Source organism: Vidua macroura, chromosome Z, assembly GCF_024509145.1.
Source record: "Vidua macroura isolate BioBank_ID:100142 chromosome Z, ASM2450914v1, whole genome shotgun sequence".
Classification (NCBI taxonomy): domain Eukaryota; kingdom Metazoa; phylum Chordata; class Aves; order Passeriformes; family Viduidae; genus Vidua; species Vidua macroura.
In genome coordinates this window covers 39604808-39621744 of record NC_071611.1, presented here as the reverse complement: position 1 = coordinate 39621744, position 16937 = coordinate 39604808, and the positions used below count along the sequence as shown (strand labels likewise).

The 16937-nt window shown below is 40.7% G+C and overlaps 1 protein-coding gene across 5 annotated transcripts in view; it reads left to right on the top strand.

Moving 5' to 3' along the window:
• The window catches only part of RAI14 (retinoic acid induced 14), an 83375-nt gene that overhangs the window by 10965 nt on the left and 55473 nt on the right, over window positions 1-16937 (top strand). The gene's annotated exons all lie outside the window — the stretch shown is intronic.

Sequence of the window (16937 nt, the reverse complement as noted above, 5' to 3'; positions counted from 1 at the left end):
GTGTGGTGTTTGAGCACTTAACGTAATGTCTCCCCAGTCTGTGGCAAGGATTCTTTGTCAGCAAGAGTACAGGGACCAGCTGAGCAATTAGGGCAGCTGTGGTTTATCAGTTCTAGTGTGACAGGAGGGGTGGATATGAGGCTTGAGCAGTGGGGAAGGAAGACATAAATATGGAGGTACTCAGGACAATCTCCAGAACTGCATTTAGAGAGACATTAGGCTGCACATAATCTTGCTTGTTGTAGAAGTATTGGTGGAGACCTAAACTTCAACATGTGTAGTAAGCAATACTTCCCTTTGGGCAGTGGAACTGCTGTAGTCTAGTCCTGTACCTACTTCTACTCATCCTAGGTTTTTGTGTTGCTAGAAAGAAGTCTGTGAAATAGGCAAGTTTGTGTTTAATTGACTTTCCAGATATCGTGTGGAATTTGTAACAAACCTTCACGATCTGTGGAGAATGTAGTGTTGCATTCTTCATCCTAATTTTTTGTGCACTTTTGAAAGAGGTGATGTATTGTTTGTCATTGCCAGATTTGCATGGGGTCCTGGGGCAGCCATGCTGGATGAAGATGCTTAGGTGTGAAAATGGAGCGTCTTAAGAAGTTTTGATGTTCAGGAGTAAAGATTCATAGTGCCCTCAGTGGGTGTTTTGATGTAAAGACGGTCTCATAGCACACCATTAGAGTAACGTGTCTTTATCCAGCCTGTAGTGCACATCAGTAGCAGAAGAAGGTAGAATTACTGTTGTGGTGTCACCTGCAGATGTGCTGGCTACTGCTCAGAAAGTCTTTTGAGCTGTAGGTTAGCATTTGCAGCTGCTGAATTGGTGTCCTTGCAGCAGCACTGCTGGATGCTTCGCTCCTTCAGTTTAGCAAGAGATATTTCTTAAAAGACTGCCTCTATAAACAAGCTAAATATGTAAACCAACTTTTGCTTTCTAGAATATCTAGAATATTCCAGAAATATTCTAGTTTTGGGTGCAGAGTGAAACACTTTTCAGTACAGTATTTAACTTTGCTGGTCACCAGATTGAATCAGCCAGTGGCACAGTGTCTTGTGCTACTTCACAACAAATAAAAATAATGTCACAAGTCTCTGGTGTCCCATCTCACTGAACTTGCCTTTCAGTTTAGAACTGCTCAAGTTCCGTGGTCAGACTTTGTTGCTTCTGTTGCAATGAGCAGCAGCAATTGCTATTTTGAATTCACCCACACCACTAAAACTTTCAATAGGCATCTGCTTGGGTAATGGGAGCGGTCTGTTGGCTAATACTTGAACACACTTGGAAGTTAGGTGTGCCCAACTGTGTGTTAGGATGACTTCATTCACACTTTTATGCTTCTTGGCTGGGCTGCTGCTCTAGAGCAAAGGCTAAGTGACATGTGTGATGAAACCAGACCTTGCTGTAGGAGTTCAGCCACTGTTATAAATTGCACTGGTTTACTTATTCCTCACTTATCTAGCCCTGATAACTTGTGTATGCCAAAATCAAGGACAGTCTGAACGTAATTGCTGTTTTGATACTACTGCTGTCTACTGGCTGGAGACAAGGTTGACCACAAAGGATTTTTCAGATACCTAAAATTTAGATATGCATCTCTAAGAGCACAACAGTCTAAATCCATGGCAGTCTGGTTTCCTCTGTTTTGAAGCCAAGCCTTAAGGGCATAATTCAAGGCAACCAACAGGAGCTGTCCTATATTTTGTGCAAGATAGGCAAGGAAAACTCTCTTCAGTTTCCAGAAGCTGCTCTTAGTTACAGTTTTTGAGGGGGAGAAAAAGGATGTCTTTTTAATGGGAATTAATTGGTTGTATTTCGTCTCAATTTATAAAATGTGACAACTGCTCTTGGATTGGGGATGAGGGTAAAGTCAGAAGGGATGGATTGAGTATTTTTCTCATTGCTCTCTAAAATAAATCTTTAATGTATTTTATTTTAGAATGGAAGATGTCTTAGGGTAAGGAAGAGTACCTTTGTAATCTCACTGTTAGCATTAAAAAATAAGGAGTGGGATGAGTAGGAGGTAAGTCTTCAAGATGTGCATGAGAAACAGGAATTACAAACACTTCTCCAGCAGTAGGGCTGACAACATAAAACTCTGTACCAGAATGAAGATCATGAAGGAAATTTCACTGATGTATTGAAGCTCTCTAGGCTTTCCTGCAGTGGCTGAATTAAAAATTAGTGTAACTGCTAATATTCAAGTATATTTCTTGGTGTCCTTGCCAGAAGGCATTGCTTTGGTCCTCAGATGATGCCAGTCTTGATGCTTGTGAAAGAAATGACCCTTCTTGTTCTTTTTCCACATCTGCTCTTCTCATTTTGAGGCTTTCTGACCCTGCAGTGAGCCAGGTCAAGGACAAGAAGTGATGGAAAAATTTGTGGGGTGAATGTCAGATGGGTAACTCTCTATTCTGTGTTACTGTAGGGTCAGCCTTGGGAGGAATGGTGGAAGTAGGAGGAACAGCAGGACATCCCTTTCTCCAGCTATTGCTTGGTTTAGTTCCATTGTCAGATCACACCCTGAGAATACTGGCGCAAAGAGCACAAGGGTGGGCATGCCAGCAACGGAGCTGCAGGAATGCACAAGTAAATAAGGCTGCTAATTTAAATATTTAGCAGGATTGAGCTGAGACATGACAGTGTGACTCTTAGATGAATAGAGACTCCTCACTTCATGCTTTTGCTTTATCCCTGTATTTCACCTGATTTACTGTGTGAAGCCAGCCCCATTAACTGGAGAATCCTTTGTCCTTGACACACTTAATCGCTGTGAAATCCTTCCTGGGGGTGACTGTTGCCATGTGAACACGTGCATTTGGAGAGAAGGAAGAGATTTATTGCTCTGTCACAAATGACTATTGTCAAAACGTGATGTGTAGTCACAGGAGGATGCTTGTACACTGGGAATCTGTGAACAGGGTGCCTGGGTGGAAGCAAATGCCAAGACTGGAAGCTAAGTAGTGGATGTGCACATTTAAAGAATGTGTAGACAACAGAAACCGCAATCATGTCTTGACAAAGCAGCAAGTCTCTTCTGTCTGAGAAGCTGTATTTTCTCTACTCTCCTCATCTCTTGCTTCTCATTATCGAACTGAAAACCTACCATTAAACACATAAAAGCTGACCACCTAAAAGGATGGCTATTTTAATTGTTGCTAGAGGCTGTCACATGTAACACTTGAAAAAGTTGCTACAGTAATACCGGAACTATCACTTCAGAGCAGAATTTGTCTATACACACTCCATAGTTTATTCACACAATGGAGAATGAATGTTTCTGCCCAGTAAAACAGAAGTTCTTCATAGTTTCTGCTTAGAAAAGCAGATTTTGAAAAATTGCTGTTAAAAATATAGCTACTGATGTCTAATTATACCTCTAATTTTTGAGACTGTAGTGTTTTCTGTAGTAACTAGTCAGTTTGTGGCCTGACCTCAAAAACATCCAAGATCTTAAACAGTGGCAAAGTGGATTTTCAAATGTGTGAATATTAAGCCTATCTAAACATGTTTTGCCTGTTTCTTAAACAAGACAAGGTGCTCGTCAACATTTTCAGGCACCTACACATATTTAAGTATCTAGCTCTTTGATACTTGGATGATGTAAGTGCATAAGTGGCTTGTTCAGGTAGATTGGTTTTTAAGCATGTTCTTGGTTACTCTACAAAAAGTGTGTGCAGGCTCTGATGGTTTGGATTGTTTTCACTGTCTTAAGCCTATAGGCAAAAACTGAAAAGCTTGAGGACCCTTTTCTGTAAGTATTACAGATCATCTGAAAAACACATACTGCAATTTGACAGAGACCAGTTTTCTTCTAATTACTATCTTGTTGAATGGACAGGAAGATTAGGATTGGGAATTGTTTCCAAATATCCTCAATACTGAATAATTAAAATAGTAGAGCATCTTTTAAAATTGAAAATTGATTGTGGAGTTCACCAAAAAAGGTACCTAATGTCAGAAGCAGAGCCAAGACAGGCTGGGATTCCTCAGTGCTACTTACCTGCTTTAACTTCTGGAATTTTTGGAAATGCCTATTTGTTGTACTATTACATGGATGTTGAGAAGTTTGCAGTTCTAAGGAAAATTTCTGCTTTTTGGCCTTTGCTGTAATCATTGTTCCATAAACCTCAAAATAATGAAGCAGCTAGGTAAGTTGTAGTGTAAAATCTCAATCTAGACACTATGCTAATTAAAGCTTGGCATTTCTTTTTAATGCCAAATGTTTGAAGTAGTGAGTTTACATTTAGCAGTTTTTAAAGTATAAAAAGCTAACCTTCTCAGGGGTTTGGAATGGAAAGATTGCTGGGATACATTCAATTAAAATCTGTGTTCTTGTGTGCTCTGAGCTGAATGTGTGGGAAAACAAAACTTGGGTGGGGCAACTTGAAAAGTAATAAAGCAGTATCTCCTGAAAACAGCCATTAAATTGCTCTGTCCACAGAAAGCTACAATTAACCTAAAAAGGAGCATGGGATTCAAATTTGCAGTATCTGCTCTGTACGTAAATACTTTCTTTCAGGTGACAAAAAACCAACACATACCAAGTTCTCTCTGGCAAAAAAAGTGAAATGGCAGTGTTGTTTGACCATTGTACACAATTATTTAGAAAATGAACTACTGAAGCTTGCTTTTATTTCAGTATCCTGCTTATATTGTGTGTTGGATTGAATCAGGCTGAAACAAATTATCATGACTGTAGCTTTTGCTCAGTTTACTGTGTTCTTTAGTAGTAATCTTTGATTCCACTAGTGTGTGATGGAGGGTTGATCTCTAGAGCATGCAGATTGCCCTCAACTAGTTCTTCTTGGGAAAGGAAAATTAAACCTTCCTTCCCTCTTGAAACAGGTGCTGTGGTTCCTGATTCTCCCTCCCTCTGTTAGGAGTCAACAGTTTTACCTTCCACCCCATGTTCTCCTATTTGGTTTCATGCCTGCAGTTCTGAGCATACTCTCTGCTCTACTCAGCTTGCTCTGCTTTGTCCAGGAAAGAAATTAAACATGTACTGAGTATATTAGAGTGAGACCTGCTGCTGATTCCAGTCAGTTCAGGGTGAACCTCTTGCCATCAGGTAGTGTATTTTCTTTATTATTCACAATAGGAATGTCCTCAGAGTACTGTAGGAATCCCCTGGTCTACGTATAAAATTATTTTATTCAGGTGAACTGTAATTCTGGTGCGCAGGCGCCCTCTGTGAGGGGGCCAATGTCAGCCCAAAAGTTACGTAGCATCTCTTTTAATGGTGAAAAGAAAATGTAGTGGAGAAGACAAGTGAAGACTGACAAATAAGGATGTGGGAAAACAGAAGGGAAGCAAGAAGGTCTGAAAGGGAGAAGAAAGGAGGGACAGTTGAAGGATCAGACTTACTATTTTGGTAACTGTTTGGGAGAAGAAGTAACTGGGCTGCTGTGGGTTGCCTGTTGAACATCTGTCTCTGGATGAGAAAGTATGAGAAGTGTTTAAGGCTAAATAACTTGCAGATATTCTGTAAACCACCTGCAGCACCTCCCAACATTTGAGACAGAAAGGAGAGGCAATTGGTTAAATGAGAACTGTGCTGCGGTGTTCAGAATTACAGTAGACAAACCTGGGCTGGAGTTAGTTTACTTTGAATAAACACAATGTTATTTCCTTAAACATGGTTATGAAATGGGAGTGAGTAGGAAGAAGAAAGGCAAATTGGCATATACAAACTGGAGAAAACTAGTATTCTTGAATCTATTGCTAACAAGAAAGGAATCTTTTTGTGTAGAAACATTTCTTTTGTGTCTCTTTAAAGAGAGCACAAAAGTTCAAGGGCCTTCCAACTTTGGAAGAGTTAGAAAAAAAACATTTGTAATTTTTTCATTTATTTGTATATCTTTAGTAAGATTTAAATGTAAAGTAAAATAAATTTTAAAATTATATATGAGCAGTCTGTGTGTCCTTACTGTGGTACACTATATCACTTCTTCCTTTTTGGCACTGCTTGATCTGATCTGATATGAAGTTGTCTGTTAAAACTCATGTGAAGGAGAGGATTTTAAGGAATGACCCAGTCTTTGTGTTTGAAGGCTTTTATCTTATCTTTAGTTGTTAGTAAAGACAGTTTGCTGTGAATATCTGCTGTAATATTATCTAGTGAATATGACACCCATACACTGTATTTTAGTGGAGATTTGAGCCTTTTCAATCTGTGCTTATATTTTGAAGGACTCTGAATGATACAAGAAGACAACAAGCTAAGGAGTGAGTCAGACTGAAAGAGGTGTATTAAATACCTTATTCCAGAAATGCATTCTAGTGCTATTCTTCAAGAAGCTGTTCTGATTGTGTGTAGTCCAGGAAAATATCCAGCATTAGGGACATGTCAAGCGCTTTTTTGCTTCCTTGCACATTGTCACATTTGAGGTGTGCTGAAGATACATCTCATACGTGCTCTGAATATCTGTGAAGCTAAAGCATAGAGTAGAATTACTGTGTCAGTGGCCATTCTTCCCTGGAAATGGGAAGTCTGGACTTGCGTGGTAGTTCTAACATCTGAAAACCTGTTTAATGAGCTATTTTGCCTACTTCAAGACCTAAGTGATCTAGACAAAGCTGCAGCCTTAAGCTTTTAAAAGTACTGTTAACACAGAGTTGGCAAAAGCCATCACAATGGAATGTCTTTTAACTACAGCTTCAAGATGTCCTAATTTCTTAGACTCACAGTTTATATCCATATTTATTGTTACTGCAGGTACTATGTCTTCCAGTATTAAGGTTGTCATGTGGTGTCCATATATACCTTGAAGTATTTTGAAGTAGAATGCTCTTTAAGCGTTCTACTTATTCCACATGACACTAGTGCTACTTCCTACTATTTGGATTTTGAGAGGTGGCATAGTATAATTAACAAAACATAATCTGAAACTGGCTAAATTTACTCCTGCATAGCTTTCTGAGGACTCTCATTCCCCAGATCGGCTGCATATCTGTGTCTCAGATGAAATACACAGCTAACTGTCCAGAACACTTGCATTGACTTGATTGCAATGATAGAAGCAAAGGTATTTTAAGAACTTTGCAAATGATGTGGTTGCCGATGCGTGTATATGCGCCTGACATACCTGTGTGGCTCAGTTCATGGGTGCCTACCTCTCCTCTTTCATCTTTGCTTCTTTGCTGTGTGTGGTGGAAACTTCTTAGGAATCTTGCCAACTTGGGTAACCTGTCTGGTTATCCAGAGCCTGAAATAGGCCCTTTGAAGTCAGAAGAAAGACTTCAGTCTGCTTGAAAGAGCATTGAATCAAGAATGAAAACCAAAATGCTGGCTCCATGGACAGATATGGTGGGCTCCAGTGAGGGATGGATTTCCCCTCAGTGTAGCATTGAAATACACTTGGATATTGAAGATGCTGAGATTGGCAGGTTATCCAACAGTGGCTTCTTTTTGGGGACTAGAGGAGGTTGAGTTTTTGCTCTTTTCCTCCAGTTTTTTTTTTTCTTTGGGGGATGATTGCTTAAGGCATGATGTGATTCTGTTTGATAGGAGCAATGGCAACCCACTACATCTAGTTTCAGTCCACCCTCTTTTAGTTTAAAACCATTATTCTTTGTCTTATTGCCACAGATCTGAAGAAGAAGTCCCTCTCCCTTGTTCTTTACTAGCTGCCTTAAAGTATGAAAAGGCCACAGTAAATGATTCTGGAGCCTTCTCTTCTCCAGGCTCAGCAACCCCATCTCTCTCAGCTTGTCCTCAAAAGAGAGGTACTCCAGTCCTTTGATCTCCAGTGGGTCCCTGTCCCTCCCGTGCTGGGAGCCCAGAGCTGGATGCAGTGCTCCAGGTGGGTCTCAGCAGAGCAGATCAGAGGGGCAGAATCCCCTCCCTGCCCTGCTGCCCACGGGGCTCTGGATGCAACCCAGGACATGTTTGGCTCTCTGGGCTGTGAGTGCCATGGCTGGGCCATGTGCAGCCTCTCACCCACAGCACCCCCAGGCCCTTCTGGGCAGGGCTGCTCTGGGTCTGTTCATGCCCAGCCTGTGCTGGTACCAGGGGTTGTCCCAGCCCAGGTGCAGCACCAGCACTTGGCCTTGTTAAACCTCATGATGTTCCCACAGACCTGCTTCTTGAGCTTGTCTGGGTATCTCTGGATGGCATCAGTCAAACACACCTCTTGGCATAGTGTCATCTGTAAATTTGCTGAGTGTGCACTGGGTGGCACTGGCTGTGTCACAAATGGAGACACTGAGCAGTACTGGTCCCATTACAGACCACTGAGGGACACCACTCATCACTGATCCCCATCTGAACATAGAGACATTGATGACTGCTTCCTGGATGCAGCCATCTAGCCAATTCTTTATCCACCAGACAGTTGAGAGACAGGACTTTGGGAGAGACCCTGTGTTGATGACAAATTATTGATTATTTCTGTGTGCTTATCAGGGGAAGAAGCAGGAGCCTTTTCTTTAATTCCTTCACTGTGGCTAAGGGAACCTGAGCAGTATACCACATACTTATGCTGTACATTGTTGAGAAAGACTACAAGTTCAAACTGTCTAGGATTGTGTTACTGGTACAGTAACAGCATACTTAAGTATGGGATTCTTGTAGATTTCATTTTGACCACCCAGTTGTATTCCTGTCCCACTTGGTACAAACAGCCTGTTGCTGTCTGATTTTGCTGGATTTGTCTCACAGCTGTCTCCAGTCCTGTGTTAGTGTAATAAATGCAGCAGGCAGCAGGTGTGCATCCCTGCAGCCCTGGTGTTGCAAATAGGGCTGTGCATCTAGCCAAGTGAAGTGCTGCACAGCAAGAAGCTGCCCTAGGCTTCGTGTTGGGCAGCAGTTTTTTTTCCAGTAGTGAATACCACTTCTTAATGCATATGTTGTTTGCTTGTAAACTTGGAGTTGCTCAGTGTGTTTTGGTTTTGTTTCTCATAGTGTAGGTTCCTTGTGTGCAAGCCAGGTCTCGCTTCAGCTGGATTCTGTGCTGGTTATTTACCATGTTGTGCACTCAAGGGGAAGGTTGTGTTTCCATGTGTTTGTGAGGAACATTAGCTCAAATTAATGTCACAGTCAAAAGGTCTTGAAAGTTTCCAGCGGTGATGCACTGCAGCTATCTTCGTTTACTCAGATGATGGTAAGATACATGAGGTCAGATGTAGATTGTTGGTTTTTTATGTTTTTGAGTAAATTTGCTTTGCTTAGAGGGTCATTTAAGGAAAAAAATGTAATTTATGTTAATCTATATTGTTTTCTAAACTGTGATATAGTGAATAGGATGGGACAGACATGAGCAGTGTGTGGGGAAAATGGCTGTGGTAAGTTTCTTCTGTTGAAGGGTGGCCACTGGTATCTGTTAAATTGCTTGGGATTTTGGGATAATACATGGTATGGGTTTTCTCATTTTTATGTGTGATGCTTGCTCAGTCATTACATATGAGGTGGTAAACACCAAAGTTTCTTTATTATTTTCTTCTTTTAATTTAGGCTAGCTGGGGGAACGTAAGGCACTCCTCTGGCCATAGAAGTTTGTGTCCAGACTCTTCTTGTTCACTGTGTCTTTGCATGGTTTTGGGCAAATGAACAGCTATGGTTGCTATTTCACCCTGTAAAATACACAGTATCTCTATTATTTAGCTATGCAGTGTTGAAGGGAGGCCACCCAGTCCAATTTGAGAATTTCTGATGCAAAATGGACGAACATGAAGTAAGTGTTCTTCAGAGACCAGGAAGGCAAGTTTAGCAAATTAACTCCTAGCTGAAATGTACTTGTCATTTTCAGTGTGTTTCTTTTGCTAGCATAAGAATGTAATTATTATGCCCTGGAACGCCATACAAGGGAGTTTCTATGCCTGGAATTTAGATTTATAATCTGCTTCCTCCCACTTCCAAACCCAAATTATCATGATACTTTTAGGTGAAGATCAAGTCACTTTATGATTTATTCTTGAAATGCTAAGTTACCTGTTTGCTTCAGTAGTGGCTGTGATTGTATCTGATATAAGCTAACAAGAAAAAAGCCTGCTATCTAGAAATTGTGCATAAATATAACTTAACAACAAATGTCTTCCTGCTCTCTGGCAGTAGCAATTCTTCCACTCATTTTCCTCTCCTGTCTCCTAGGTAACTCCCATAGGTTTAATAACTGTAACTGGGGCAGAATTTTAGTTTTCTTAAATTTATGTTTCTGTTTTAAACACTAATAGTTTTTCTGATGTTTGATTCCCTTCCTCCCACCCTCCACTGGCCTGTAAATTACTTTGGCAGTGCTCAGTATCTTCAGTTTTATGAAAGTAGGATTGTTTCAGCTCTGTACACAAGGCAAACGCAATTAGAAAATTACATCCTTTGACATAAGAAAAACAACCTTGTACATGGTACATGTACTGAAGGTGGTTGTAAACAAACTTAGTATAATCTCATGGGGGTGGGGGGGAATGGACATTGTAAATCTTTCCATTGGAATTTATTTAAGCTGATAGTTGAAAATCATGAGAACTGCCAAAGCAGTGCAGTAAAGGAAGGAAGAGTCAGGAGATTGAAAAAAAGGCTCAACCCCTCATCTTTCAATGCGATTTTTTTGCAGCCTTGTGCAGGGGCTTATTATCCTGCTCTCACACCTTAAAAATAAGGGAGAAGTGTGGAAAAATATTTCAATGGGGTAATTGTTGTGGATAGAATAGTAATTCTGCTGTGCTCAAATACTGTGGAAACCTGTGGACTGTGTAAATTCCCTTTAAGGAGAGACAAGTAGCTTCTACCCTACCCAGACTAACAACTTTCAGAGTTCTACATAGCTTGGGTCTTGTCAGACTCTTCTGACTTTGGTATGTCAGCTGGCTATGGTGACCAAGAAAAATCAAACTCTGTTGCTGGGGCTCACCCCCAGATTGGGCTGACCCCGAGAGGTGGAAAAGTCTCTCCTCCAACCCATGCCTTCAAAGAAAGACTCAGTAGTCTTCAGTCGTCCGGTCTCAAGGTAGTTTATGGTATGTTATCTAAAAGATTTTCTTCCTGAACTGCTGCAGTCCATTCAGCAGGTCAGACAAAGACACACACACACACACACACACACACTGACACTGTCTCTGACACCCTCTGACTGCCCAGGGGGCTGGTGCCATCTTTTATATCATACATGATGTGTTAAATGTTTATAGTTTTCCCCCAATGGCTATTACCTATATTGAATGGTGACTTTCTACTCTAAACCAATCTGTGAGTGCCAACATCACCAAGAACATGGAGGATAGGAAGGAGAAAGAAGGAGGACAGGGCATGCCCAAATCCCTCCATCTTAGAACTTCTGACCCCCATGTACAAAACTTAGACCCCTCTGTACAAGGCCTAAAACCCCCCTGTACAGCATTCAAAGATTCTTCCTTTCACTTCTACTGACTACTTCCTGACACTTCTACTATAATATCTAGACTTTTGTGATTTTTTGTTCTTCCTGCAAGGTTGGTAAATTGTTCCATGGATCAGATTCAAAGCCACAGGGGTTTCCGGCTGCCTGCCAGGGTCTCAGATGCTTCTGACCTGGGCCCGGAACATCCAAGAATATCCAAGGGACATTCTGGGTTCCAACACTCTGTCTCTTGAGTCTCCCCCTGTTTAAAATCTGTTGTTATTTAGTGTTGCACACTGCTGGAGATCAGACCTGCTTTGCAGAGCATTTGAGCTTGTCCCAAATGTGTGTAATAGGACTGCATGAGGGTTCCATCAGTAAGATTCAGAGGGGTGACTTTAAATATAGAAGCTGTTAATGTCCCTGATGATTGTCTCCTTTAATGATCTTTTCTGAGAAGTTGAGACCTATGTTTATGGTGACAAGGTGCTGAGGACTTTGTAGGATCACATCTTTTACATTTTAGTAGTTCAGTCATTACTCGCAGGTTTTGTCAATGCATGATCATGCTCTGACCTAGAACATGTCCCCTTTTGCTTTCATTGTGTGTGTGTGTGATTTTGGATGAATTGTCAGTTTTCACACAAACAGCTGAAATGCATCTTCTTTTCAAGTATGTTTGAGTAATCCATAGTGATTAAGCAAAACAAGGGGGAAAGAATACGATCTTGCTGTATGCCACAATTGTAATGACCCTGTCTTTGCAATAAATCAGTTGTTTGTCAGAAGACTCATGTCTGCATAAGCACACGACATTGCTGCAGACAGGAAGTGCCCTAGTCTGTTGACCTCGTCTCCCAGGGAAAATCAAAAGTTCTCATTAGATTTTAAAAAAATAACAAAACCAAGAAAAACTCCCCCAACTTGTCTTAGTGGAAGATGGAGGGATGAAGGCAATAATATGTATAACCTCTTTCTTTTCTGTTGTTTATGAATGTGCAATCTGATATTTAAATTGCTTTTAAAACCTTTTTAATGCAGCTGAAAGGAGTGAGGTCAGATATATTTTTTTAGGGTTATATTACACTCCACAAGGGTGAACAGGAAATGGTTTAAAGGAATGCCAAGAAGCCCCTATTCCCTAGCCAATTCCCTTGTTTTTTTCTTAACCAGCTTTATTTCACTTTGCATGCTTCAGCTGCTGTGAGCATTTCTGAGTTGAGTATAGGGGCAGGTTTCAGTGTATTCTTAAGTTACATCACCCAAGTTCCTTTGCCTGCATTTTAAAGAAGAGAACTGTCTGGATTCTAAATACAACTATAAACAGAGCAAGTGTGGTGAAACAGAGATCTTGCTATGTGCATTTCTGATCTGTTAGAAGTGGTAGGTGTGCTATCTTATTGACACAATGTGAAAAGAATATTCATCACAATTTCCAATTATTAGCACTGTCCTCAGGAATTTGTGTATGAATTTATGCAGTACTATCCCTATTTATTGACGTTATTTCTTGAATTCTTATTCTTCTGTTTCTAGACAGGTTTTCTTCAAAGCAGCCATTGTTTTGGGTTTTTTTTTTGTCTTCAAGTCTAAGTATAGAAATTTGAAAGAAACTTACATATTGCCAAATCCATGCTCTTACAAACTATTAACCCCCCATGCCCAAAAAACCCAAAAAACAAACAAAACAAACAAACAAACAAACAAACACTATCAAAAACCCAAATTCAGATTTAAGTGTTTCTATATCGGACACTAACCGAAATATTTAAAGACCATTTGTCTCTTCACTGGTTTTGCTTGTCACCTAGAATATCCAGTTAAGTAACACAAAGGAACAACTTATAGAAAAGAAATTTTGGAAGTAGATATTTCAAAGAGCTGAAGGGGATGTAGCTTGTTTTGTGGAGATGCAGTGATCTGTATACAGCACGAACTTGGGTTTCCTGCTATTCACCAGTGAGGTAAGTCCCTTCCTCTGTGGGGAAGGTTACTTGCTCTAGAACAAGTCACTGCTTTCTGAGGCTTTGAATAGAAGCAGTGAAGGCTCTCCTAACATCTGTTTTCTGGTCTAAAAGCTCATAGATCTTTCCATACCTGACCTGTCTGATTCTAAGGGTACATTTGGTGGTTGGCTAGTAGGGCAAATCTTGAAAACATTCACAATATTTACCAGAATGCTGCCACAATGAACATGCAAGGCTAGAATAGAAATGTACTAAATTCTTTCACAGAGTGTGTGTGGTGTGGATTTTTTATAGTTTTGTCTCTTCACCAGTCATTTCAAACACATGCATATTAAGTGTAAGTTTCAAAACTAACCTACTGCTCATCTTAAAATGTCCTTAATCAGTCACATTAGGCATTATCCTGGGCTCTTTCAAACTTGGATATCAACCCAGGATGTCTAAAGTATGACAAAACTTGATAAGCTGACCAATAGTGTTGGTACATGACCAGAAGTTTAAATGTACTAGTCGCCAGCTCCCGTCCTATTAGGAATATGCAGTTGTAGCTTCTGGACACAGTAATTTGGTTTCCCAGGGTTCAGCAGCTTTGCTGACCACAAGGATTAGGTGATCTCTTGTAACAGTGTTTACAGAAGTCAGAAATATTAGCACAACAGTAATTATTGAAAGGGTCTAGGAGCTGTGGTTATGAAATCCATCACCCATCACATTAATTAACACTGAATGGCTGTGCAGAAGGCAAGCAGTATGCTACAAATCTACAGCTTGGACTGAGTGCCTGCTCTGTGAGATCAAAACCATGGTTGTTGAATACTGTTACTTATTAAACATGGGGACAGGACCTTATAATGTAATTAGAGGGTCTTCTCTAGTCTTTCTGACATTTCTAGACTTAGTTGGTTTTTCCATGCAATTAATCCTTATCAAATGTGTGATTTGTTGCACCTTGGGTTTGTAAGGCAAGACTCAAAATTATAGATCTGGTGTTGCACCCCCTCCTCACCCTGTATTTCTGGTCAGTTTTCTGTTTGTTGCTGGGCTCTTTTCATAGGGGAAGACATCAACAGAGAAGACTACCTACCATTTTTCTTTCTACTTCAGGAGTACCCTGGCAAAGTCCACTTGAGACCTTTGCTGGATCTTTACCACTACTTGATTCCTGCATGGGTAGAGAGGTCACTTCAGTCTCCATTTCTGGGAAAAGGGTTAAGACATTTGAGATTGCCTGCCCTTGCTGAGCCCTGGAGAAAAGTTCTTAGTTGGAAGCAAAACAAACAGAAAAACTAAAGTAAAAGAGAATATGTCTATTGACATGGAATCTGACTTTTATTTGAAATAGAAAAATAGAAGCTTGCACTGACATGAATCATCATCATCCATGTTCTGTTCCTTGTTTTCTCTTCTGCTGATAGTGGGTGGAGTTCAAAAGTATTTAAGCTAAACTAACTTCAGAAGACACCAATTTGGGATTGAGTTACCATCAGCCTGGGCCTCCATTGTCCTCCTGCAGCTTTCAGGATTTTTTTGGTGTTTCTTCATGTGGGTTTTTCACACTGCCCTTGAGGCATTGTGCTTACCAACAGATCTTAGTTGTTGTTGCTGCTATAATGAAAAGCATTGCTGCTAAGCTGTGCCTTCTTCCCTCTTTCCATATCCCTTTGCTGTTCCCTGCAAACTTATTGTGTGTGTGTCTGTACCACAGAAAGTGCGTGAAATAGAAATTTTTGCAATTCACTTAACAAAATGAATTAAGCATTTCTATTTTAGCTTGTAGGGTTATGTGTTGAATTTTAACCTTTTACTTAAGAAACCTCTGCCATGGTTCAAAGAGCATAAGAAAATGCAAATTTCAGAAGCTTCCTGCATAAAGAACAATACCAGAGGAGGCAAAGAACCCAGATAAAGAAGCTCCTCTGTCTCCAAGCCTATCAAGACTGACAGACGTACTCAGAAGAGCACCAAAGGACCAAAAGCGCACCACAGAGAGGAAAAGTTCAAAAGTTCAATCATGAGGAAGACCACAATCTTCAGCCTCAGGACCACCGAGAGACCCCCGTACGACCACCACAGCAAACCACACGTGCCCAGAAGGGCGTGGACTTATTTAGCATGAGAGGCGAGGACAGGCGGGGCCAGGGGTTGAATATGCATGGAGAGTTGTGCAATGTATTGCATATGGAACATCTTTGGAAATAAAGGTGTGGGTCAGACCGAGACTCAGGGCACAAGTTTTGGAGAGCTATCTCACTTGTGCCGGGCGCTGACATACATACCCACTTCATAACTACCCCAGGTTATGGAATCTATTTATTTATTCCGCGTATCGCTTCACTCGTAGTGGGCCAGGATTTTGCTATGCTTAGTCCTGTTATTTTTATCTTCCCTTCTTGCCTTTCCAGTTTGAGGGGTTCTTCTTTTATGAGGTTTCATTCTAAAATGAAAGCCACATTTCCCACTTATAAAGTACCAAATGCAAATGATTGTACCTTAACAGAGACACTGTGCTTGTTTGTGGAGCAGCGGGTAAAACGTGATTTGTGCTACGCAGACATGCCAAACATTAATAAATTCCAATCACCCAAGTCGATGAAAGACACACATTATCTGTTTCTGGCAAGAATTACATTGCATCTAATTAGGCCCAACTTTAGAACATAGCATTTCATGAGGAAAGTTAATTACAATGCCTTTAGTCTTTGTTACAAGAAAGCAGTGGTGGGGAAAATCAGCAGTTGACGTTAATTTGTGTTCTCTTACTTAATCAGTTTTTTAGTATGTAAGCTTGTCAGGGCTGCCATGCACAGCAATTTTTTGGGAAGAATGTAATTTCAGCTGATGAGAATGACAGAGACTCTAATTTCCAGTAGTGGAAAGTAGTGTAGTGTTCATGCAGTTATCTCCTTAATGACTTAAAACAGAGAGTGCTTTTAAGGGAGTTAATCAACAAATTTCTTTTGTATGCAAAGTGAGGGTTGGAGTTGCTGCCATTGGTGTTAAAAAGTACCAAACACGTTCTATTTGTCATCTCTCTTACCTTTCTTCTTGATCCTCCAATTTAAACCTCCTTTCTGAGCAAAACAAGTCTCCCTGATTGTGTTGCAACTATGGCCACATACCCTGCAGAAGTTGTAAGAAAGTGAAGTGACCCATTTAGGAAACATCTTAAGAGTGTTTACAGTTTTACTTGGGATTGGGCAGAATCAGTATTAGATTCCTTAGATTTCACAAGGTCCTTTGTGAGAAGCAAAACTAGTGAAGCTTGGCCTCCCTGCATGGTTGTTTTGTACTCCTCCACTTTGTCACAATACCTGTGGTTTTCCCACTCTGGCCTTCAGTGTCTGCCTTTTCTGCTCTTTTTCTGACCTCTGTGCAGAGGCAACTCTCTCCCATCATTCCCTTCAGGGTCCCCCATGTGCCTACCAGGCGTCACACAGTGTCTGCTGGGGCTGTTCCAAATTACTAAAGCAGGTAGTGCAGGTAACTCTTTGGCATTTGACAGATCAAACACAACTGCTAAGCTCATGCTGCAGCCTTTGGTGGAAGCACAGTATTATTTTTGTCAATATAATCGGTTTTTCATGAAATTTGCATGAGCATATTTATCTTGGAGACTGCTTTCTAGCTTTTGGTAATCTTGGAGTAGGTATACTG